The 26,039-nt window shown below is 42.9% G+C and overlaps 1 long non-coding RNA gene across 1 annotated transcript; it reads right to left on the reverse strand.

Annotated features, from left to right (window-relative positions):
* Positions 1-6,273: 6,273 nt before the first annotated feature.
* Positions 6,274-24,099, reverse strand: LOC143768656 (uncharacterized). Its single transcript, XR_013213985.1, has 6 exons — positions 24,044-24,099; positions 22,709-22,826; positions 22,446-22,556; positions 20,571-20,720; positions 10,142-10,284; positions 6,274-6,677 (listed from the first exon to the last, which is right to left on the reverse strand). It is a non-coding gene; the product is annotated as an uncharacterized LOC143768656 (long non-coding RNA).
* Between the last annotated feature and the right edge of the window lie 1,940 nt (positions 24,100-26,039).

The following is a 26,039-nucleotide window of genomic DNA, read 5'->3' on the forward strand; positions in this document are numbered from 1 at the left end:
GCAATTCCTTTGTTGTACTTGTTGTTCCAGGCTGCTGTAATTTACAAAGAGCCTGACAAGATCAGACATGCTGGGATCTCAGGAAGTAATTAAGCCATTCAATGTGAAATTACTCATGCTCCGATGTAGTGAAATATGAATAAATATATATGTGTGCTGTGAAATATGTTAGGTTCACATGTGTACGTTTATTGTGTGACAAGTAATAATTTAACATCTGTCCTGAAGGCTGCAGGTCTCACCAAGGTGATATGTTACCCTGAGGCAAGGGAGTTTCCCTGTTCTCAGACCACAGGGGGTCTTCCTGGAAAGACAGAAAGGGATACACTTCACACCTTCTAGCTCTTTTGAAGAGAGAAGTCAATTACAGCCTGACACTATTTATCTGTGGGAAGCTTTACACAAAAGATCTCAGAGAAAATAATATATTCATTGGGGGCGCGGCCATGGTCCAATCAAAAACAAGCAATTAGAATATCAACTTGAGGGGCTGGTCTAGAAATCTGACCTCCAGGGTGACTCTATAAATTAGGCTTGTATACATTCAAAAAGGATTCACAGATTGAGGGTCAGCCTAGCTGATGTGATCCAGTCCATATTCAGACTACAAGTTAGCTATTTCTGTAAGTTTTCTCCAGTTTATTTTATACTGTTTTGCATACCTGTATGTCTTTTTATTACCATATTTTTATATCTTTTTCTTTACTGTAAGCACTGTACTTTTTGTATTAAAGCATAAAACTTTAACAAGTTGAACCTCGTATGTTCTAAAGAATCCATAGCCTTAAACTGTTTGACCCTTATGAGTGGTAGACAGTATTAGTAATATTTCCGGGACTCATCGCCCGTGTGTTCGGTGAGTGGTGGCAGCGTGTATGAGCGGGTGTGTGGCCTGGGTCGGTGTGTGATTTATGCCCCCAATACAGCATAGGACAGAGGTTGAATGCTGCGAGAGGGGAGATAGATTAACCATTGCAGGCGCAACCCCAAGTCACGTGTTGAGAGCAGGTATGTCACAAATTAGTGACAGCACGGAGGGATCCGTGACACTCCAGCTACACACAGACGTTGCACATCCATATTTTACCATTTTAAAGTGAATTTCCCAGTTTTTGAAAACTTTGCTTCCAGCCGCCAACACAGATTAAATAAGTACAAAATGTGTAATCATCCATTTAATCCCAAGTATTCTAGTTTGGCTTCCTTGGTTCTCCTTGTTGGTCTTCGGTTTACCTGGCTGCATATCCTGTTGACCCTGCATGACCGCTGTAGTCAGTCACTACCATCATTAAGGCTTTAGATTTCTAATCTGCTTCTCATGTTGCAAATTATTTTTTTTGGTTTTCCTTTCCCAAGAAACTTTTCGACACAAAGTCCAAGCCTTCTGACATCGTCCCCATGTATGTAGGCAGGGCAATGGACAATGATATTGGGGTAATCTATGGCACAAATCAGTTCTTTATGGAAAACCGCCAACCCTACTCTACAAGGTCTACTTATACTTAAGCACGGCAATGGGAAAGGATATTGAGGTGGCCTATGGCAAAGATCAGTTCTTTGTGGAAAACTTCCAACCCTACTCTACATCGATCCCATAAATGTAGGCACGGCAATGGGCAATAATATTGGGTTGACCTATGGCACAAATCAGTTCTTCATGGAAAACCTCCAACTCTACTCTACATGGTCTCCTTATATGTAAGCGCGGCAATGGGCAATAATATTGGAGTGACCTATGGCACAAATCAGTTCTTTGTGGAAAACCTCCTACCTTACTCTACATCGATCCCATAAATGTAGGCACAGCAATGGGCAATAATATTGGGGTGACCTATGGCACAAATCAGTTCTTTGTGGAAAACCTCCAACCCTACTCTACATGGATCCCATAAATGTATACATGGCAATGAGCAATAATATTGAGTTGACCTATGGCACAAATCAGTTCTACTCTACTGTACATGATGGCCCCCAATACTTTAATTGTTATTGTGCCGATTAATTATTTTTCGAGGACATTTTTCTACCAAACCCCAAGCCTGCTCTATACAATATACTTTCGTCTTCCTTATTCGCACATCCATAACTCCAAGTACTTTGATAAGTCATGATGCTGCAGCGCCCCAGAGTCCTGGTCATTGCAGTCATGTTGTTCTTCCACCAGGGGGAGCGATATTATGTCTGAAGGCAATAAAGGAGATCTTCTGTCCAGGTATCACAACCACACACAACACACTTCACGCTCCAGTCCACCAGGGGGAGCAAAGGTTCTATCCACTAGGCCACTCCTCACAGATAGGTAAAACTGGTGGGTTGGTTAGAAAGTGAGACAGAAGCTGACTGGGCTTCACCCAGACAGTGAGATCCCGACGGAGGTTGACAGAAGCTGGCTGGAGTGGGTTCCAGCCAGATCCAGACTACAGTCTGTGGAGAACGAGGGTCCACGGAGCTGCGCCTGCCCCACATGCGGCAGCATCCAAAGAAAGAGACATAGAAAGGAAGTGTGTTGCAGTGACTGAGAAACGAAGGCATAGCAACAAGTGGATACCAGAGAGGATAGTGACCGAAGAGAAGCGGCATCCTTCTGCTGCGCGTTCCGGTAGCCAGAATACCGAGGGAGTAAAGTGCTCTACGCCATTGCTTCAGAGACTGGCAGGACAGTCAATTCCAAGTTGGCTGCCCGACCTTAATACCTAAGAAGACACGGTGGCAACTTGTGGGGCTCGGGGCGTCTCTAGGGTCCCTATAAACAAGCCTCAGGCCATCAGTCATACGGGTTTTGTTCTATCCGACCACAGGGAACAGTGAGAAGAGTAATAACAGTGAGGACCTTATTAGAGCTTATGCAAGTGAGGACCTACTGTGTTACTGTGCGCATAGGAAGGCTATTGCATTCCACCTGGACAAGGGGACTCTGGATTTGCCTTCAGACCGGCCGGACTCTGCCTACCCTGTGATCCGGTGCCCTGGACTGTGGACACTGAAGCCTTCATTAAAAGGTAAAGAGACTGCAACCTTGTGTCCTCGTTATTCACTGCGCCTCACATCATCCACCATCACCACCTACATTCTTGGAAGCCCTGGGGATACACTTCACCTGTGGGAAGGTATACCATCTAGCTGCCATAACATCACCCCAGCGGACCCCTAAGCAGCGTCGGTCACCCTGACCGAATACCACAGGTGGCGTCACGAACACTATCCCTTTAAAGACCTTTCCCTTTTAATACGGACGCCCCTAGGGCCACGGACCGGGTAAGCCACTGTGACATCCCCGCTGAGAACCGAAGGACCCGGTACCGAGTACCCCACGGCCCTACTGGGGGCGCTCCAATTCTTACATGGCTCATGGTACACATCAGTATTCTATCTGGTCTCTTTCCACCCAGCCTCCAATTTTCCACCACCCTTGACCAAACTTTTCAGTTGATTTGTCTCTCCTGTTTTCTCATCTCATGGCCAAAGATACTTCAGTAGGAGATGGTACAGGAGTAGGAACATGGCTGGCAGAGTCCATGGCAATCCACCTTTTATTGGTTCCATGAGATAGAATTTGTATAAAAAAGCATAAACAGTGAAACTGGAGCTGGAGATGTTATCTGCACCGATAAGTATTGGAACTTTCTCAGTGGGTGTAGTGTTACCATCGGATTATGACTAAATGGTGCCCCGGGAAAGTATTGCATTTCGACAACACCTCAGATATCAATGTCTAGTGTCCTTCCATTAGCAATTATTCCCATAAACATCTTTGCTACCATAGCTTATAAAACCGTCACAAAGCAGATTTATGCTATTAAGATCCATAATGGCTAAGGTAATACTACGATGGGAAGGTAAAAACTAGAATTTAAGTTCATGCATTACTGTAGATAAGATAACAGTGGGGAAATGTACTAATATGATTATTGCTATATGTTCCCCCATGTAATAGGGGCTGCTGTAGTCTGGGATAGGGTGGGTGGGCTAAGATGGTGACTCGTGTCCTATGTTGCATTTATTTTTACATTCTTATGAACTGAAGAAACTAAGATCCTTGTAATATATTTATTACCATTATCTTTTAGCTATTAGTTTACTAATTGTTGTTTCTTACGTATTCTTACCAGCTAGAAACCATCCCCAAGCAGGTTAGTTGATGCGGACAGATCTTTTTAGATTTAATTTTATGTGTGAACTAAAAAGTAAACAGAAATATGACCAAATGAAAATGAAAAAAGGTGATGGGCTGAGATTCCTCAGAAGTGCTACGAAAAGCTGGTTACTGACTATTTATTACATTTTAGCAGGTCATAACAGCCAGAGGGGCAGCAGGTCATAACAGCCAGAGGGGCAGCAGGTCATAACAGCCAGAGAAGCAGCAGGTCATAACAGCCAGAGATATAGTAGGTCATAAGAGCCAGAGAAGCAGAAGGTCATAACAGCCAGAGATATAGTAGGTCATAACAGCCAGAGAAGCAGCAGGTCATAACAGCCAGAGATATAGTAGGTCATAAGAGCCAGAGAAGCAGAAGGTCATAACAGCCAGAGATATAGTAGGTCATAACAGCCAAAGAAGCAGAAGGTCATAACAGCCAGTTTTGCTCTCAATTTATTCTTGGTGCTCCCCTGAGTATAGTGCTTTTTAACCCTTTAACGGCCAGAGATATTTTTGGTTTTGCATTTTCATTTTTTGCTCCCGTTCTTTCCAGATCCATGCCTTTTTTATTTTTCCATCAATATGGCCATGTGAGGGCTTGTTTTTTGTGGGACGAGCTGTACTTTTCAACAACACCATTGGTTTTACCATGTCATGTACTAGAAAACGGGAAAAAAATTCCAAGTGTGGTGAAATTGCAAAAAACAATGCAATCTCACACTTGTTTTTTGTTTGGCTTTTTTGCTATGTTCATTATATGCTAAAACTGACCTGCCAATATGATTCTCCAGGTCATTACCAGTTCATAGACACAAAACACGTCTAGATTCATTTTTATCTAAATGGTGAAAAAAATTCCAAACTTTGTTAAAAAAAAAGTTGCGCCATTTTCCAATACCCGTAGCATCTCCATTTTTGTGATCTCTGGTTGGGTGAGGGCTCTTTTTTTGCAGGACGAGCTGACGTTTTTAATGATATCAGTTTGGTGCCGATACGTTCTTTTGATCTCCCGTTATTGCATTTTAATGCAATGTCACGGTGACCAAAAAACGTAATTTTGGCGTTTTGAATTTTTTCTTGCTATGCCGTTTAGCGGTCAGGTTAATCCTTTTTTTTATTGATAGATTGGGCGATTCTGAACGCGGCAATACCAAATATGTGTCTGTTTGATTTTTTTTATTGTTTTATTTTGAATGGGTTGAAAGGAGGGTGATTTGAACTTTTATATTTTTTTCGTTTTTTTTAAACTTTTTTTTTAACTTTTGGCATGCTTCAATATTCTCCATGGGAGACTAGAACCTGACATAGCCTGATTGGCTCTGCTACATATAGACGATTCCAGGTACCACTCCAGGGCATTCCCCAGGATTGCAGCAGCTGACCGGAAGGTCAGAGATTCGAGTACGAGGTACAGGTGGGCGAGACAAAAGTGAAATCAGACAGTCCGAGGATGAAGCAGGCAGCACATGTTCAATATATTTAGCAGAGAGAGCAGGATAAATAGTAAACGAGCCGGGTCAATAACAGGGGTGACAGAACCAATATTCACAAACAGGAACCAGAGTCAAAATACTAGGAGCCTAAGTTCAGGCGAGGAATGGAGGGTGGAGTCACCTGATATATCATTTGATGGCAGGTGATAGGCCGGGGAAGGAGATCTCTGCAGGACAGGGTGGATACAAATTCCTGCAGAGTTTGGCCATGTCCTCCCGATGAATCACAACCAGCTGAGCTGGAAGAGAAGAACAAGGCAGCTCAGAGCAATGGTCAGGTACTGACTGGAGGCAAATTAAATACCCGGTGAGTGGGGCGGCCCTTAGAAGGCATGCGAGTGGCTGGTGTAACACAGATACTAACGACCAAGGGTCAGTTTTGATCGAGGTCCATAACAGCTGAACAAAACCTTCAGTATTGGGGCTGTGGACTACAACGTAACTAGGGCAATAGCAAGTTGACATTTTTTAAAGCATCACCAACCAACCCACACTACGGTTATCTTTGATGCTAGGTTCTCGTCTGTGTAGTCATGGCCTGCTTGTAAAGTCATGACGTGTTACATTCATCTTCGGTTTCTCTTAAGTTGTGGTCCATTCATCAGTAAAAACAACATCGATATGAAAATATATGACGTTTTATTTTAAATCATTGAGTAAAGGGAACTTCTAGATACAAGAGGTGATTCCAAGCAAACGAAACATCAAACTAATAGTCCATCTGGAAGAGTGTGAAAACCAGTGGAGGATGCAGTGTCTTCATTACTTGAGCATTTCGGTGTTTGATACCAGGTCTATCGGTATAGGGAAAGATTTGACATCGTAGGAGAACATCAGCATTGGACAAACGCTCCTCCGAAGACTCTAGAAAAGCCATTTCACCAGTAGAAGACCCACAATGGCTGGAGTCAGGGCGGCTCTGTGGATGCTTTTATCGCCATTCTTGCAGTGAATTCTAAGTAAAGATGACATGCTTGTCCAGCTGCCAAGATCACAGAAACTCTTTGTTGCGCACCCCCGAATAAGTGCAACAACTCCATCAGTTCCTGTAGAGATTTATTAGTTATGTTAGTACCATTGAGAATTGCTATAAGTTCTGCACAGTTAACAAGTTTCCTACAAAATCCTATGTATGACTTTACTGAGTTGCAGTACCTGAGAATGACCACTACACGGTGTATGGAGCTATGGCGTTTCTACATCAGTACACTGTATATATCTGGCAGCAGCGGGATCCGCTATTAGCTGATTAGTGGAGGTGCCGGGAGTCGGACCTACTCTGATCTGATATCGATGACCAAATTATAGGCCAATTATATAGTCATGGATTTTCTTGGCAACATGATTCTCTAAGTCACAGTGATATCAAACGTGTATATATATATTTTTTTCGTTTTATTTTAGTGATTTTAAAAATTTCACAAATCTGCAAAAATACAAAAATTTAGGTTTATGCCACTGTTTTCTCAGATTCGCTTTTTTTACATTTTTTTTTCGCGTGAAAAGCTGATGTTTTTAATGGAACAATTTTATGTCCACACAATTTTTAACAGCTCTTCATTGCATACAGTATTTTGGGGTAGATTCCTCACCCAAAAGTTCTGGGATATATGCTGATGTTTTAGTGTTTCTTCTGTTAAGCCGTTTACCGTATGGGTTTATTAATATTATATTTATTGTATACTGTATATTATATAATAATGTATCAATAATATATTAATATTTATATTTTTACATCTGATTTTTTCAGATGTTACGATGCAATATAAACTTTTGTTTTTAATGTCTTTAATTTTTGTGTTGGGGGAAAAAAGGGGGTGATTCTTAACTTGTATTGTTTTTTATATACTTTTAAAAACGTTTTTTTTATTGGTTGCCCTATGAGGACGTGAACCTGTGATTGGTTAATCAGATATACTATATAATGCAATCCTGGCCTGGGGCCTGTTTCACCTGGACATATTGTAGTGATCTGAAAGACATAGACCAGGCTTGATTTTGGAAATATTGGTGGTACAACCAATGGCGTAACTGGAGTCAGATGGGCACCGGAGTAAAATTTGGAAGCGGGCCCTCACCTGCATGGTCATGTGATGTGTGGGCCTTGTAGCGTTCCAGATCATGTTCACCCTTCCTGTAATAATGTCCCTGTCTTGGCCCTTTCCTGTAATAATGTCCTCCATCCTGGCCCCCTTCCTGATATAATGGCCCACATCCTGGGTCCCTTCCTGTAATAATGTCCAATGTCCTGGCCCCTTCCTGTAATAATGTCCTCCATCCTGTGCCTCTTCCTGATATAATGTCCCACATCCTGGGTCCCTTCCTGTAATAATCTCCCCTGTTCTGGCCCCCTTCCTGTAATAATGTCCCCCATCCTGGCACCTTCCTGTAATAATGTCCCCCATCCTGGTCCCCTTCCTGTAATAATATCCCCCGTCCTGGCCCCTTTCTGTAATAATGTTCCCATCTTTACTCCTTCCTGTAATAATGTCCTCCATTCTGTGCCTCTTACTGATTTAATTTCCCACATCCTGGCCCCCTTCCTGCTATAAAGTCCCCCGTCCTGGCCCCCTCCTGTAATAATGTCCCCCGTCCTGGTCCCCTTCCTGTAATAATATCCCCCGTCCTGGCCCCTTTTTGTAATAATGTCCCCGTCTTGGCCCCTTCCTGTAATAATGTCCTCCATCCTGTGCCTCTTCCTGATATAATATGAACATAAGGATGAATGACCTCGGGGAGATCAAAACAACCAACACCGCAGAGACACCATCACGTGTTTCTCAACGCAGTGATCCAGAACACTGCCCCCATCCCTTATGGGAAATATGCAAATGCATGTAGAAAAGCCGCGGAGACACCATCACGTGTTTCTCAATGCAAGCAATGAATAGCCAGGTCTTTCACTGGGAAGGAACAACCACAGGAAGGGCAGCATCCAATAAAGGAAAACCACCTATGCCAAAACATGGTATCCATCCACAGACAGCTGTTTCGGGGTATTTGCCCCTCATCAGTGTGGAGTAGGAAACTGGCTATTAGGAGCAGTGCCTAGAAGCACATCCTGGGCTTCTTCCTGTAATAATATCCCTGTCTTGGCCCCCTTCCTGTAGTAATGTCCCCCATCCTGGCCCCTTCCTGTAATAATGTCCCCTGTCCTGGTCCCCTTCCTGTAAAAATGTCCCTCATTTTGGCCCCTTTCTGTAATAATGTCCCCCGTCTTGGCCCCTTCCTGTAATAATGTCCTCCATCCTGTGCCTTTTCCTGATTAGTATCCCATCATAGGACCCTTCCTGGTAATGTCTCTCATCATAGACCCCTTCCTGGTAATGTCTCACATCATAGGCTCCTTCCTGGTAATGTCTCCCATCATAGGCCCCTTCCTGGTAATGTCTCCCGTCATAGACCCCTTCCTGGTAATGTCTCCCATCATAGGCTCCTTCCTGGTAATGTTTCCCATTATAGGCCCCTTCCTGGTAATGTCTCCCATCCTTGGCCCCTTCCATGTATAATGTCCCCCTTTCCTGGAATGAAGTCGCCCATCCTGGTATAATGTCCTCCATCCTGGGCCCCTTCCCGTAATAATGTCCCTGTTTTCTTTACTCTACTCCAGCAAATGTAAAAAAAAAAACCTAAACGATACTTTCTACCTTCCTTTGCTCCCACTGCTTACGGCGTCTTCTGTAGCCAGCGCAGAAGCAGCCAAATGACTTCAGCGTGCAAGCGATGGGCAGCGAATGATGTCACTGCCGCGCACCACCCATGACTAGAGCGCTGATGTCAGCCGGTGGCGTGTATTGCAGTGCAGGGAGTCGGCGGGTCTCTGTGCTGTAATACACTTAGCCACTGGCATCTGCTGGTCTCCCTCCAGCACAGGCCCGGTCACAGTTGCACCCTTGTAACACCATTGAATATAGCACCCACTTATCGCAGCTCTCATTTCCTACAGATGTCTGATTTTTCCTAAATAGCGGCGCTGATGGCTTTTGCTATTTAATCTGAGAGTAGCATCATGTAGGGGCAGAGACCCTGATTTCAGGGATGTATCACTTGCTCAGCAGCTTGTTGTAGTTTTAATACAATCAGTGTTTTCACAGCAAGAAGTTATAACTGCTGGAGTAGGTGTCTCCTACCAGGCAAAACTGCTAATCTGTATAACCAATCTTTCATTGGCAGTTTGCTGACAGTGTACACAGGAATCTGCCAATCAGGGAAGAGGGCGGGGTTATATAGTGCTCAGCATTCTGAGCACTGCTAAGTCTATAGCAGAAAAAACTGGGATTTTATCAAAACTGCACTAAGCAGTCTGGTAAGTGATACATCCCTGGAATCAGAGAATCTGCCCCTACATCTTGCAGCTCTCAGATTACGTAGCACAAAAGCTGTTGACAGATTCCCTTTAAAATTGAACTGAACTATTTGATCTTAATCTGCTCTGACAGTGTCTACTTTGAAAGAGGAACCACTGGTGAAAATTTTGCATTTTTTTAACAACAAATTCCAAAAGAGTTACCTGTTCCTTCCATGATGGCGCACTGATCGTGATCTCCTGTGCAGCGCATCAGTCCTGAAGATGCATACACATTAGCGCCGATCGCTAATGAAGGATGAAGGATGGACATGTTACACCGTTGGGCTCAGAGCTGATGGGTGATGCTATCATGGAAGAGAATGGTAAAAATAAAAAAATAAAAAATGACACTGGTTGCTAAGAGAACCTGTCAGGTTTCCTTTGCCCCCAGAACCACCAGCAGTTGTATCTTCCTATCTAAATTCCCTGCCTAACAGTCCCTTTAATATATTGGACACGTCAACAAAACTTTAGAAAAAGTATTTCTAAACTCCGTTTATGACATGTAAATGAACCCTTTGACCAATCGATGGGACATTAGTTTCCCCCAGACCAGTCGGCCCAATAAGCATATTATCACGCGCTTGTTTAAACAAACTTTAGAAATACTTTTTCTAAAGATCTGTTTTATGTGTCCAATGTAATAAAAAGGACTGTTAGGCAGGGAGTTTAGCTAGGTAGGCCCAACTGCTGGTGGTTCTGGTGACAAGGAGGACCTGACAGGTTCCCTTTAAGCATATGTGACGCCCGGGAGACCGAGGTACCCAGCACCAGATCAATGAGGTCCGTCTCTTGAGGGGGATGTCACTAGTGGCTTGGCCCGGTGCTATAGCCTCAGGCGATGCACAATGTAAGGGATATCATGAAGGAACAGACACTTACTTGATCAGCAGCAGGTCCTCCCAGCTGTGATGACCCCGATCCTGGATCGATGGCTATTGTCCAAATGAAAGACTGAGGCGCTGAAACGTTTAACCAGTTTACTTCAACAAAAAGGGATTTGCCACCAATACTGTCACCGGAGTCTGTATAAGAACTCTGAATTACTTTGACCCTGTCAGGATTTCCACCTCTTATTATGCGCAGTTTCTGTATGGCCCTGCTGCTGTTTGTGAACTGGCTGCCGACCCAATCTGTCTCTTCTGTGCTCTGGTTCGACGGACAACCCGAGTCCTTTTTTTTGTCGGCTTACCCCCTTTGGGAGTACCCCTGAACTCTGTGTCTGTTGCTGCGTCTTACCCTGGTGAAGCTGATATCACCTCACTTCCTTCCGGTTGCTATATTATATATAATGAATATAGCCACGGATCCGGTATCCGTCTCTGCGCCTATTCTGGGTAGAGGTTATTGCTACCCGGTTCTCACAATGTCCTTTTTCTCTATTCCTCTTTTCCTACTATGGGTATCACGGGCCTATAATCCGTCATAGGGCTGTTAGGAGTTCAGTTATACGACCTCTCACTTTCAGCTCCTCAACCCAACTGCCAATCCTTTTCTCAGACCAGAATAGATCAAGGGGAGTCTCTGGAGCTCCCCCTTCTGGCCGGAGATGGTAGTGCAGTCTTGCTATTTTAATATTTGTATTTGGTGTCAATAACTATTTTTGTGGCAAATACCCCTAGGGGCGCCACATTCCCCCTTAGTTAAGAACAGTACTCCGGGACTGTGGGATGATAACATTTTGAAATAACAATTGATATGTACAGAGTCTTAAAAATGAAAAGTTACAAAAACCACTCAAAGAAACAAAAAAAAAAATGGAATTCTGTAAAAAGTCACTTCAAATAGCGTCCATTAATACAGGTCTATCCTTGAAGGTACTAGGAAGCAAAGTTCACAAAGCAGTCTTTCCGGAGCTTTGATTTAGTGTTTCCGGGCTGATAAAAAGTTCAAGAATATGCAAAAAGTTCATACAGGTAAGTCTCTGTAGGTACTGGGCTTAAACGTTACAGAACGATAACAATGACTATAGTCTTATAGTTGGTAATCCGAATACCTGGCCGGTAATTGACCCTGGGTACTACGCTGGGATCTACGTAATAGCGGTGTCTCTTTATGTGGTGTACTTCTGTCTACTGCGGATATAGTATCTGCCCTCTCTGCTAAAGATAATTCCACTACTAAGGGGTTGGCAAGTCCACCGTGAATGGGATCACTCTGATCAGGAATCTGTTCTTCCTGACCTGGAACCTCTTGTAGTACGGGGTCAACCTCTTCCTGTCTTGAGACTTCTAATATTGGATTCGGTGTTGGATAAAAGGCCACCATGGGAACCACTACTGCACCATGGTATGTTAGTAGGGTTTGGGGAAAGTCTCCTATACAGGTGTGATACATTTCCTCCTCTTTTTCCTTTACTGGTTGAACCTGTATAGGTTGAATAACTTCTGATTCTGGCTGGACAACTTCTGGCTCTTTCAACGTTTCCGGACATAATTTAAGATTGTCTCTTGACACTAGTACAGATGTTAAACCTCCGCTTTTGCTAATGAGACACATTTTAGGATTATCCATTCTTGTTGGTAAAACTGTGTAGGGTACGGCTTCCCATTGATTATCCAGTTTATTGGTTCGACGATTCCTCTTGAGTACTTGGTCACCCGGTCTTAATGGAGTTGCTAGAGCATTCTGGTTGAAAGTTCGCTCTTGTCTTTCTCTGGTTTGCTGGAGGCTTCTTTCCACACTCTCTTGCACTTGGCGATACTGCTTTTGCCGTATGACATCCCAATTGGAGTCTTGAACTTCTGCGTCTGGTTTCAGAATTCCCATTTCTAGATCGATTGGCAATTGACCGGGTCTTGCACGCATAAGATAAGCTGGGGTGCAGTTGGTAGAGCTCACCGGGACATGATTATACAGATCCACCAAGTCAGGCAATTTCTCTGGCCATTGATTCCTTTCCGTTTCAGGTAAAGTCTTTAGTAGGTCTATCACAATATGGTTCATCTTCTCACATAAGCCGTTTGTTTGCGGATGATAGGCCGTCGTCCGGATCTTTTTGCAACCATACATATTACAGAATTCTCTGAAGATCTGTGATTCAAAGGCTGTACCCTGGTCAGTGAGAACCTGTTCCGGATATCCATGGGGTCTACAAAAGTACGTTTGGAACGCTTTGGCTGCTGTTTTTGCAGTCAGATCTTTTACAGGTACTACTACCAAGAAGCGTGAATAATGATCCACGATGGTCAAGGCATAGACGTAACCGGACCGGCTCGGTGTCAACTTCACGTGGTCCATGGCTACTAGTTCAAGTGGTTGTTTGGTGATTATGGGCTGCAGTGGTGCTCTTTGGCTCTTTTGATCGTTCCTTCTGAGGTTGCACGGGCCACAGTTTCTACACCACTGTTCGATTGATTTTCTCATCCCGACCCAATAAAATCTTTCTCTCAGAAGTACTTCTAGCTTTTTCCAACCAAAGTGACCAGCACCATTGTGGTAAGCCTCGAGGACCATCCTCACATCTTGTTTAGGCACGATAATCTGCCAAACCAATTCATGTGTTTTCGGATTGGTGTATCTTCTACAGAGTTTCCCTTGATACAGGAACATTTTGCCTCTCTCTTTCCAGAGTTGATGCGTCTCTTCTGGGGCATCCTCATCGGGATATGCACTTTGCTCAGTCAATAGTTCCTTCACTAGCTTCACAGCCGGATTGCTATCTTGGGTGTCAGCCCATCTATGGTGTGCTAACGGATTAAAATTCACTTCTTGTTGTTTCTGATAGGTATTTGACTGACGATGTTTTACCTTGGGCTGATGAAAGGCTGGTAGTTCAATTTCTTCAAGCTCCCCCATTTCTTCTTCTACATCTCTCAAGTGTGGCATCCGGGATAGGGCATCGGCATTTCCATTCTTGCGACCTGCTCGATACTTGATCACGAATTTGTAATTAGATAACCGGGCTATCCATCGCTGTTCTAACGCACCTAATTTAGCCGTGTCAAGGTGGGTCAATGGATTGTTGTCAGTATAGACAATAAATTCTGCACCTGTCAAATAGTGTTTGAAACGTTCAGTCACAGCCCAAACTACTGCCAGTAGCTCCAATTTGAAGGAGCTATAATTTTCAGAATTTCTTTCAGTAGGCCGGAGTTTTCTACTTGCAAAGGCGATGACTTTCTCCCGACCTTCTTGCTTTTGTGACAGCACCGCTCCCAATCCCACATTACTGGCATCGGTGTAGAGGATGAAAGGTTGATGGTAATCCGGGTACGCCAGAACTTCTTCTCCGGTTAGTGCCTTCTTTAGTTGTTCAAAGGAGTCTTCTCTTTCGTCGTTCCACTGAAAAGGAGGGTTTCGGTTTGAAGGTTTCTTCGTCTGCCCTATCAAAGCATCTTGCAAGGGCGCTGCCAATTTGGTAAATCCTTTTATAAATCTACGATAGTAACCCACTAATCCCAAGAATTGCCTCACTTCTTTTGCGTTGGTAGGTCTTGGCCAATCCCTTATGGCAGTTATTTTCTCGGGATCCGGTGCTACTCCCTCCGAACTCACGATGTGCCCTAAGTATTGTACCTTTAGCTTGAGAAGGTGACATTTGGATGGTTTGATTTTCATACCATACTTGGATAAGGCTTCGAACACCTCTGCCAGGTCTGTTAAGTGCTGTTCGTAAGTCTTTGAGTAGACGATCACATCATCTAGGTACAGGAGGACGGTCTCGAAGTTCTTGTGTCCGAGGCAACATTCCATCAGTCGCTGGAAAGTACCGGATGCGTTGCAGAGTCCGAACGGCATGCGATTAAATTCGCTTAGACCCATTGGTGTGGTGAATGCCGTTTTTTCTTTATCTCTCTCAGCCACAGGGACTTGCCAATACCCGCTTGTTAAGTCTAAGGTGGAAAAATAATTAGCAGATTTCAAAGCAGTCAAGGACTCTTCTATCCTAGGCAAGGGATAGGCGTCTTTATGAGTGATGTTATTAATCCGCCGGTAGTCTACGCACATTCTCATGGTTCCGTCCTTTTTTTTGACAATCACCAGAGGGGCCGCCCAAGGGCTACAACTATCTCTTATTACCCCGGCCTGTTTCATGTCTCTCAGCATGTCCTTCGCGCATTGATAGTGAGCGGGCGGTATGGGTCTATATCTTTCTTTTATCGGGGGATGGTCACCGGTGGGGATTGTATGTTCCACCCCTTCTATCCGTCCGAAGTCCAATGGGTGTTTACTGAAGACCTGTTCATATTCCGTCACTAATCTATACACCCCTTGTCTTTGATGGGTAGGTGTTGAATCTACACCTACGTCTAGCTGTTGGCACCAATCCTCCAATTTTCCATCTGAGCCGTTATTTTCCACTTGACAGGTCGATTCTAAGGGCTCAACGGTTGTGATGGCATTGTTGTCAACAGTATATAACTTTGCCACTGTAGCGTACCTTGGCAAAGTGACCTCTTCCTCTCCACAGTTCAAAAGTCGTACTGGCACCCGTCCTCGGTGTACCTCGACCACCCCTCGTGCTGTGAGTATAGTGGGCCTGCTGTCGGTGTACACTGGTTCTATTAAGGCTTGATAGTCTCGTCCTTTAGTACCAATGGCCGCTCTACACCATACCAGCATTTCTGTTTTTGGTGGGATTACAATAGACGTTGGATCACTCACCCTCACACTGCCGATTTCTCCACCTGCAACTTCTATCTGTTGCCTTAACATTAATACTTTTATTTCCCTCCGGAGAACTCTCTGCTGGCAGGATCGGGCAGTTTCAGCAATTTGTTGTAAGACAGAAATAACTTCGGAAAAGCAGTTCTCTAACACATTCATTCCTATCAATACAGTTGGTTCACAGTTCTGTCGGTCAACATCAACGACAATTATACCCTGTTTCTTCAATTCTGCTTTACCAATCTTTATGGTCATCTCCCTGAATCCTAGTTTCGGTACCAACTTACCATTACTGGCCCATATATCTAGTTCAACATCAGAGGGTCCTTTATCAATATCTACCTCAGCCCAGTACCTCTTATAAAGGATATATGGTATAGATGAAATCTGGGAACCTGTATCCAGCAAAGCGTTGAGGGGAATTCCGTCCAGCACGATAGGGATGATGGGTCGTCCTCTGATGTACCTGTCGTGCCAGGGTGTTGGGCCTTGAAAATTCATTCCTGCGAAGCGGCCCGCATTCCCAGGGGATTCCCGTTTAAATCACAATTTCGTGCAAAGTGGCCTGGCTGCTGGCAACGGCGGCAAATGGGCTGTCCATCCGGTTGGTAGCGGTCACGGGGTCGTCCTCTCCATGTCGGGTATCTCCGGGACCTCATCCATGGAACATCCTCTCTACGGTTTGCCAACTCCATCTTGGGTTCTCTCATCTCCTGCATGGTTTTAGCCATTGAAGCAACAACATCAGTTAAAGAGTCAAGCTTTTGCTGAAGAGCCTCATTAGTAATGGGCCCCAGGGACTTAGCACTGGCACCGGACGTAGCTGATGTCACTGGCATTCCCCGTTGCTGAAGTGCATCTGCCATGGGTTGTGTGAGATCCTGATCCCGAGGTGCCTCTGCCAGCTGGAGACGTATAGCGCTCTCCTTTAATTGGGCAAATGTCAATTCAGGGTTCTTAAAAACAAGCATGCTCACATGCCCCCGGTGAGAAGGGGTGTAGAGTCCCTCAATAAATTGATCTCTTAGCAGTTTATCGGCTCCTGTGTTAAAAATGGGTTCAGCCAGTATAAGTGATTTAAGGGCTTCCTGCAGGTTTAAGGCAAAATCTCTCACGCCCTCATTAGCTTTTTGTTTGCAATTAAAGAATCGTACTTTAGCTTTGCTGCTGGCAGTGGTTTCAAATGTAGCTTTTAATCCAGCAAATATGCGTTCAACAGTACCTTTTAGATCAGTTGCCCATGCCGTGACTTCTCGCTTAGCATGGCCACTTAACTGCATCATCAGGAGACTAACACGCTGAGCTTCACCCAAGGGGAACATATCAAAATGAGCCAGCATCTTTTCCCTGAAACCGTCAAGGGTATTAGGTTCACCTTCATACATTGGAAGCCACGGGCCACCCAGGGTATATGGCATCAACACCAGCATGATGGGCGCCACTCCTTGCACTGCTGCGCTGCCAGGCTCTCTATCGACACTCTGTCTTTCAGCTGCATTAGCGTCGCCGGGTGCTGCGGCGTCTCCGTGCTGCGACATACTGTACCCCCTTAGTTAATCCAGACCCCTCCGGTCCCAGCTTCCGTCTAGATAATGTAGATTCGTTCCTCTGTGCAGCAGGATGACAATGACACGCCCCCTGCTGCCTCTAACTGCCGCATGCTCTGTGATGGTGGATTTTGAAGTTTTTCAGTTAGACTGGGGCTTGGGTAATGACGTAGCTCGATTAACAGTTTTGTGCCTAACGGTTATGAGATGATCACATCAGGGGATGGCGGCCATTTTTACCCCATTATAACCAATGGAGAAAAGTCACTTTCAATAGTTTTCAATGGGGAACGGGATTTTCCTTAACAAAGTCAATCTCCAAGATTTTTCATCCAAATTTTCACAGTTTCAGACTCCAATTACGGCACACAATACCCGGTGTACGGGCTGGCCCAATCCTGTTCATGACGCCAGTTGTGACGCCCGGGAGACCGAGGTACCCAGCACCAGATCAATGAGGTCCGTCTCTTGAGGGGGATGTCACTAGTGGCTTGACCCGGTGCTGTGGCCTCAGGCGATGCACAATGTAAGGGATATCATGAAGGAACAGACACTTACTTGATCAGCAGCAGGTCCTCTCAGCTGTGATGACCCCGATCCTGGATCGATGGCTATTGTCCAAATGAAAGACTGAGGCGCTGAAACGTTTAACCAGTTTACTTCAACAAAAAGGGATTTGCAACCAATACTGTCACCGGAGTCTGTTTAAGAACTCTGAATTACTTTGATCCTGTCAGGATTTCCACCTCTTATTATGCGCAGTTTCTGTATGGCCCTGCTGCTGTTTGTGAACTGGCTGCCGACCCAATCTGTCTCTTCTGTGCTCTGGTTCGACGGACAACCCGAGTCCTTTTTTTTTGTCGGCTTACCCCCTCTGGGAGTACCGCTGAACTCTGTGTCTGTTGCTGCGTCTTACCCTGGTGAAGCTGATATCACCTCACTTCCTTCCGGTTGCTGTATTATATATAATGAATATAGCCACGGATCCGGTATCCGTCTCTGCGCCTATTCTGGGTAGAGGTTATTGCTACCCGGTTCTCACAATGTCCTTTTTCTCTATTCCTCTTTTCCTACTATGGGTATCACGGGCCTATAATCCGTCATAGGGCTGTTAGGAGTTCAGTTATACGACCTCTCACTTTCAGCTCCTCAACCCAACTGCCAATCCTTTTCTCAGACCAGAATAGATCAAGGGGAGTCTCTGGAGCTCCCCCTTCTGGCCGGAGATGGTAGTGCAGTCTTGCTATTTTAATATTTGTATTTGGTGTCAATAACTATTTTTGTGGCAAATACCCCTAGGGGCGCCACACATACATATCAATAAAAGGATTTTCCGAGATTTCTATATTTATGGACTATCTTCAGGATGGAGCCTTCTTCTGATGGAACACTCTTAGTTTGACCATAGGACTCCACTGTAAAAAGACAAATGTGGCCAGTATACATTTTTTTAAATCTGTGGCTCTACATAGAATATCTCATTCTACCGGGAGTTTTCCAATGGCAAAACCTTAAGTAAAAACACTATAAGATTTGGCACCCACTTTAAAATTTATTAGAACACATTGCATTGCTCCCGATTTATTGAGTGCTATAGAGTCATAGATCATAGTTCTCAGTGGTACGTGGGTTTTATAATGGAGGCTTCGGCATTGGGGATCCCTTGGTTTCGAGAGCTTTCAGTCTCGGCACAACCATGTATTACATGGTGACTAGAGTTGAGCAAATTTTTCAATATTCGGTTCGGATTACGATCGGCAGGGAATATTGTTTTTGCAATATTTGCCGAACATAACCGAACACGATTGGAGTCAATGGGAGTAGAAATTACCGAATATGTTCGGAAACGATCATCAAACATAAATTTGGCAAGAACAGGCTACCAATATGGCACCAATATTGCAAATTCGGAGATATATGAACATATTCGCTCAACTCTAATGGTGACACATTGGCTTTTTTTTGGCCATTTACATTTCATGGGCTTCCTCCAGTGATAGCAACTGGTCATCGATGGTTCACCATAATCTGATCTTCTGTGAACAGGTCATCATTGGGGGAATTTTTTATGTAAGTAGGCTTGTCAAGATTGGCACAATCCTTTAAAGCAGTTTAGTTGTCAACAGGTTTCCGAACTGTTCTAGATACAGTGGGAAAGTCGTAGATTCTATGTTCTGACCTTGGAAGACCGCCATCAGTCCAGATTTCCACTATGGCTGTTTCTTCAGCTATGGCTGAGCATATTATCGGAGTAGAGCGTCGTCCTTTTGTTATTTTTAAGGACACTTTTTTAGTGCGAGGAGACGCTAAGTAGCTTCATACTGCGAGGAACACTAAACATTGGTTAAGGGGGCATCTCTACTGTGCAAGGGGCAATACTTATTTTACAAAGGGGCATTAAGGGAATCCTTACTGTTTAAGGATGCAATAGGGGACATTACTACTGCAAGGGGGCACTAGCAAGGCATCACTGCTGTTTGAAGGGCACTTAGAGGGCATTTTTAGTGGGGTGGACACTTTATGTCCATAAATGCTTTAATTTGAAGGCACTTAGGGGAAATCATTACTACGTAAGGGTACTACGAAAAGTGAAGGGCTTAAATGATCTCTATTACTGTGCGGGGGCACAAATAGGACTGGGCTGCACACATCACAGACGTTTTCCCTCTTTCATTTGCTTTGATGCGATGATATACAGGGACATGTAAAAGTTTGGGCACCCCTGGTAAACATTACTGTTATTGTGAACAGTTAAGCAATCTGAAGATGAAATGATCTCTAAAATGCCTAAAGTTAAAGATTACACATTTCCTTTGTATTTTGGGGAAAACACATATATATATTTTTATATTTTACATTTTAAAAATTACAAAAAGGAAAATTGACAGATGTACAAATTTGGACACCCTTCATGAGTAGTATCTAGTATCACAGGTTTTAAATCCTTTTTGTAGCCAGACAAGAGTCTTTCAATTCTAGTTTGAGGGATTTTCATCCATTCCTCTTTGGAAAATTATTTCTGTTCTGTTTTTTGGCACAAGGTTAGAGGAGGCTTGCTTTTTATATAGCCGGGAAATTTGCATCACCTGGTCCTTTTCCTAATGATTCCTAATTAATGTCTGAAACCTTGATCAAAGTTATCTGAGCACACTAAACTTTTGCATCAGCCTATTTTCCTATTTGTATTTTTTAACATGTAAAATATGAAAATATCTATTTTTTTTTGCCTAAAATACAAAAGAAATGTGTCATCTTTAACTTTAGGCCTTTTAAAGATCATTTAATCTTCAACTTGCTTATCTGTTCACAATAACAGTAATTGTAATAGTTTTGAAGCTCTCCGTTAATTTCCATTCCAGGCATCTCCAATCCTATATCATCGATATGTAAAAGTAAATCAAAGACAAAAAATGAAGAAAACAATGACTACTTACGCACAGAAAATGAAGGAGAACAGTTGGCTGTACCACAACAAGAAGAGGCCATACTGATTCTAATGTCTTTGATGGGCATACTCGCCTTAATGTTACAATCACTTGGATGTTCACAAAATCTGGAGGTGTGCTCGAGAACAGTGGATTCACCTGAAAATAGACAAAAGCAAATTATTTACTGAAGGAAAAAAATAATGTTTTTATTTAATTTTTACCAAGATGTGTTCAATAAAAATAGTATATCTGTGACACAGACAGAAGAGGGCCCCCGTGCAAGAGCAATATGAGTCTTTTACAGTCCAGTAGCTCATCATAATACACAATTCCACCCGATTTGGAGGAGCAAGTGGGTTCCTTTTCCTCTTTGGCCCCTCTGTGGCTTCATAGGTTGCTCCGATTTAATGTCCGGCCCTTGAGGAGTAGTCTCCTCCCACACATTTTCTTCAAGACTGATTTGTGTCATATGACACCATCGAATTTGTGGACTAGAAATTTTGATGATTTTAATATATCATGGTTTCTCGGTGAGTTCAGAGATTCTGAATTTATGATTATCAATATTAGATCAGATTCCCAAGGTAAAGTAATAAATATGAAAATTACTTAAATTGCTCCTTCCATTTGTGACATTTACGACATATCATTGGTGGGACATCGCTGTCAAGAAAGTGAGATGAAACATAGAAAGTATGATCAGCTCACCTATCCACGAGTGAAAAGTTTCTCAGATCCAAGGAAAGACAGTTCAGAAACAGAGGAATTTGATCCACCACTTCAGATTAAATGCACAGTTTATTCCATCAATTAAAACGTTATTCAAATGAAAACTCCACATCAACAAATGAGCAGTTATGACATCTGAGGAAAAAATTCACAAGAAAAAGCTTCAGGGTCCTGGTTGATGCATTTTGAACCTGTTATGAATAAGAAGTATCACTTCGAAACGCATCAACCAGGACCCTGAAGCTTTTTCTTTGGACTTTCTCCTCGAATTATATAACTGCTCATTTGTTGATGTGGATTTTCCTCTGAATAATGGTTTTATTGATGGAATAAACTGTGCATTTTACATGAAGTGCTGGATCAAATTACCCTAAGTAGGTGAGATATCTGATCTATATGCCACAAGCGTCGTAGACGGGACAACCCCTTTATGTTTCTGTTCTCAACTTTAAGTCAAAAAGTTTAGAAAGTTTGGGAGCAAGAAGTTGAAGCTTAGAGTTGTCGATGGTGGGTTCTGTTTTTGGGGTTTAAGTCTATTCTACTTTCACCTATTGTGACTCCTGAGTTGGTCATTGTTGGGTCGGTGGGTGATGGGGAACAACATCATCACCAAACACCCATGGGCTATAAACTATAGAGGTGATAAGGGATCTAAGTAAGCGAGACCCCAAAATAGATTTGGTCTATTGCACTTTTAGAACTATTTTATCTGAGCTACATCTACGTTTTTAGAGTGGAAAAGGTGGCATAAATGGGGGATCTATCTTTCTCATGATGTCCATAATATTATATTAAGGGTTGGAAATTGCTGAAAGTCCCCAGATAAAAAGGTAATTTTGCTGGAAGAAGCTAAGACCAAATGGTCACTGTACAGTGGGGCGTTATCACATTCTTTAATACAAGGATGACTCGGTAGCTGCTCCTACAGATCTGCTCTTGTTTCTGGCTCATGGATGTGCTCCTTAGGGAACCCCTTGTAATATCACTAGATGCCAACAAGGTACAAGAACATGTCTCATCTTTGGAGGCTCATGAAGAGGTTCCAGAGAAGAAAAACTTCCTAATAGGTCCAAATGCACTAAAGTGGTTCATTGAGGGAATCCTAAGGTTGTATTAATGAGAAAACGCACAATATAGTACATAGCCCCTCACCTATTGTAATGCAGATGGATATTGCCCAGATGCTCAGTAACATCTTCATGATAAAGCAGATGTGGATAGACCTTGGTTCTTGTGATCTCTCCTCTGGTTATCAGTCAGGATCTGTATTTAAAAGGCTCGTTAACATGCAAACACAATTAATAACTTCCTATTACATAAGACGATACACATATAAATAATTCACTGGGAAAACTCCATGTCTCTCAAGGAAACTAATTATTAAAAATTACTACATAAAATATTTTTTTACTAACCTATCGAGAGTGATAAAAAGCATATTCGGCTTACTGGTCTGCAACTAACACTGTCCATTCCACCTCCGATTTCCGTCCTGTTCGGTCCGGATGGGCATGTGGTGGATGCAGCCAATACCTATTGTAAGGGGTTAAGTTATTAATCTCTTCTGCTTCATTAGTCTGTACTATCTGATAAAAGAAGCCATGTTTATGTAATTAGGTGATGATGTAAGTTATCAGCAGCAATAATTAAGTATTCCCATGATGTCCTTGCCTCATGTTTATGCACAATTGTTCTGTCCGGTCGAAATGACTAAAATATATATATTTTTTCTTCCTTTTAGCATTCACCGTGTGGGATAATTATTATTGTTATTGTTTTGGACAATTAAGCACAATATCACAGTATAATGACCCCACACAGCCATGCACATAGTATAATGGCCACCAAACAGTATGATGGCTCCCCATATAGCCCTTCAAATAGTAAAATGGCCCCCACCTAGCCCTCCAAACAAAATATAATAATGGCCATCACACAGTATGATAGCCCCTAAATAGTATATTGCCCCCACAAAGTATTGTGGCCCTCCACATAGCCCCCAAAAAGGAATAAAATTGTTCACATAGGCCTCCAAACAATATAATGGTCACCACACAGTATGATAGCCCTCCACACAGCCATCCAAACAGTATAATGACCCCGCATAGCCATGCACATAGTAAAATGGCCACCAAACAGTATGATAGCTCCCCATATAGCCCTCCAAATAGTATAATAGCCTCCACCTAGCCCTCCAAACAAAATAGTGGCTAGAACACAATATGATGCTCCTTCATATAGCCCCCAAATAGTATAGCCACCACACAGTATGAAGGCCCCCAAATAGCCCTCCAAATAATATATTGCCCCCAGATAGTATTGTGGCCCTCCACATAGCCCCCCAAAAGGATAAAAATGGCCCCACATAGCCCTCCAAACAGTATAATGGTCACCACACAGTATGACAGCCCTTCACACAACCATCCAAACAGTGTAACGGCCCCCAAATTGCACTCGAAATAGTATAAGACCCCCCAATGTATCCAGTGATTAAAAAAAATCCAAAACCTGCCCCCATTCCCTCAGTGCTCTGGTCACCGCAGTATGTGGTCTGAATCACTGCAGAGGTGTTCCCAGATTCCAGAGCATCAGGACATGACAATATTGCTGCTGCATGATAATGACTCTATGATAAAGGGCATGTTCATCCCCGGAAACATGACAGAGATGTCAATTTTGAAGCTACTTATCTAACGGTTTAAACGTATATACAATAAAGAAATGTGATTTTATCATATAAGCTAAGGCACCTTTTCTGTCACATGTTCTTCAGTTCACTGCAGGTCACAGTTTCAATGGATCCTATAAAGTGAGAAGTGGAGTTTATGAATTTATTGTGGCGAGGTCAATAAACATTCATTATTGCACTGAGAATTATTTCTGACTAAACTGAACCACACATAAAAAGATTACATAAATTTAAGCATTATACTCTGTATCTATCAGATGTGAATACATGTGTTTATTGTATGTTTATTTATTTGTGAACACTTTTTGAACAAATATCAAGGTTGGCCTGCAAATTTGTCCAAGTTTTTAATTCTGTCCCACTGGGTGTTTGAGTTTGACATCTTTTGTCTATGCTCATTAATTCGTAGAATAGTTTTATTAAAAGACACTACTGCTGTATTGAAAGTAATAAATAAAATAAATTGGCAAACCAATTACAAATTTTTGATATGTGATGTCATCAATTTGTATTCATGTTTTCCCCATCATTTAGCAATTTGTTTCATTGTGGGAAAAGTTTTTTTTATTTTTCAATGATCAGTTTTTGTTTTTTCCAATTTGGTCTGGTATGGTCGCTATATAGACGACATCCTCATCATATAGAATGAGGACAAGGCGACCATACCAGACTTTATACATTATCTCAATTCCAGTTAACTTAATTTGAAATTCACAGCAACATTTTCTGGAGAAACCATTAAAATTTTGGATATGGAATTTAAAGGACATTATATATCAAGAGCTATTCACACATCAATGTGATAATTCGGCATTGCGGGCAGATAGTCGCCATCCTATCCATACAATTAAAACAATTCCCATATGGGAAATTTATAATCTTCAAGCTCATTTAGTCTGATAATGATAGCTTCGTAAATTAAAGCAAAATAATAATAAGAAAAAGATTAAAAACAAGAAATATCAGAGCCACAGCGACAACTCCTGACTTCCTGTTGATGTCCGATTCATCTGAAGATAGGGACAGTGAAGCCAGTGCCGACTGGGCACAGGGCTCACATGACATAACAATGTCACGTTAGTATCGTGAGAGCGAGTGCCGACACTGCTGGAACGGTGCCGGCACCAGAGGTGAGTATGTGTTTCATTTTAACAGGGGCGAACACTTAGATTGAGAAGCGGCTGTCCTAGTAGTGGACAACTCCTTTAATAAAATATTATACAGGTCCTTCTCAAAAAATTAGCATATAGTGTTAAATTTCATTATTTACCATAATGTAATGATTACAATTAAACTTTCATATATTATAGATTCATTATCCACCAACTGAAATTTGTCAGGTCTTTTATTGTTTTAATACTGATGATTTTGGCCTACAACTCCTGATAACCCAAAAAACCTGTCTCAATAAATTAGCATATCAAGAAAAGGTTCTCTAAATGACCTATTACCCTAATCTTCTGAATCAACTAATTAACTCTAAACACATGCAAAAGATACCTGAGGCTTTTAAAAACTCCCTGCCTGGTTCATTACTCAAAACCCCCATCATGGGTAAGACTAGCGACCTGACAGATGTCAAGAAGGCCATCATTGACACCCTCAAGCAAGAGGGTAAGACCCAGAAAGAAATTTCTCAACAAATAGGCTGTTCCCAGAGTGCTGTATCAAGGCACCTCAATGGTAAGTCTGTTGGAAGGAAACAATGTGGCAGAAAACGCTGTACAACGAGAAGAGGTGACCGGACCCTGAGGAAGATTGTGGAGAAGGACCGATTCCAGGCCTTGGGGAACCTGAGGAAGCAGTGGACTGAGTCTGGTGTGGAAACATCCAGAGCCACCGTGCACAGGCGTGTGCAGGAAATGGGCTACAGGTGCCGCATTCCCCAGGTAAAGCCACTTTTGAACCATAAACAGCGGCAGAAGCGCCTGACCTGGGCTACAGAGAAGCAGCACTGGACTGTTGCTAAGTGGTCCCAAGTACTTTTTTCTGATGAAAGCAAATTTTGCATGTCATTCGGAAATCAAGGTGCCAGAGTCTGGAGGAAGACTGGGGAG

The sequence above is a fragment of the Ranitomeya variabilis genome, chromosome 4 (genome assembly GCF_051348905.1).
Source record: "Ranitomeya variabilis isolate aRanVar5 chromosome 4, aRanVar5.hap1, whole genome shotgun sequence".
Taxonomy (NCBI): domain Eukaryota; kingdom Metazoa; phylum Chordata; class Amphibia; order Anura; family Dendrobatidae; genus Ranitomeya; species Ranitomeya variabilis.